Raw genomic sequence first — 964 nt, 5'->3', positions numbered from 1 at the left:
GCGCGCCCATTGGCCATGACCGCAGGCCACGCCCACAGGAGCCATCCACGCCTACGCCCGCTGGGTACCCCCGGGCGCGCCCATTGGACGCCACCGCAGACCATGCTCCAGGAACCGCCCTTCGACCTCGCCCAGCGGCCACGCCCCTGACCTCAGGTGTTTGGTCCTCCAAGCTGGGGACGGACGGGAGATGCGGACAGGGAGACGCACAGCGAGGACGCAGCCGGACCCCGCGTGCCTCCGTTAGGCCCGGGTCTCCCCCCCATCTGGGGCCACCCTCCCCTCCCCACCAGCACCCCTGAACCCCCCTCGCCCGCCTCGGACGCCCCCTGGCTCTCCAGGGGTCCCCAGGAACTCTCAGCCTCCACCGAACCTGGCCACCCAGATTTCCTGCTTTCTCTGCGTCCCGGGGTGCAGGAAGTGCGGGTGCAGGGCGGCAGGTGACCCCAGGAAAAGCTCCCGCGCTCCTCAGCAGGCCTGGACTGGCTGGTCCTCAGGCCGGGGCGTGGACCTTGGGCCTGGTCACCAGCGGGGGCCTGGGGGGAGACAGGCGGGCTCACTGGACCGCGGGGGGCTCGCCCCAACGTAAAATTATTTATTTATTTATTAAAAACAACCCCTGTCTTCATTTCGATAACTCTCACCTGAGAATCGGTTCCCCCGATGGAGAGAAGGAGGTCCAGAGGGAACATAGTTTGAAGCAAAAAGAAGCTGCATACATCCCAGGCTCCTGGGTTTGGAGACTGGGGAAGGGAGTGACATCTGAGAAGAGGCTGCAGGGAGCTGGCGGTTAGATTTCAACTACAGGAGGAGTGGGGCAGAGGTGCGTGTGGAGGCTGTGTGTGTGTGTGTGTGTGTGTGTGTGGACTGTGAGGGGCGGAGTCTGAATAGATATCCTTGAGCAAAAGAGCTCAGAGACAATGCCCAGGCCCTGAGTTCAAGCCCCAGGAGACACACACACACA

The sequence above is a fragment of the Dipodomys ordii genome, unplaced genomic scaffold (genome assembly GCF_000151885.1).
Source record: "Dipodomys ordii isolate 6190 unplaced genomic scaffold, Dord_2.0 Scaffold108, whole genome shotgun sequence".
Lineage (NCBI taxonomy): Eukaryota > Metazoa > Chordata > Mammalia > Rodentia > Heteromyidae > Dipodomys > Dipodomys ordii.
This window is presented reverse-complemented; position numbering follows the sequence as displayed.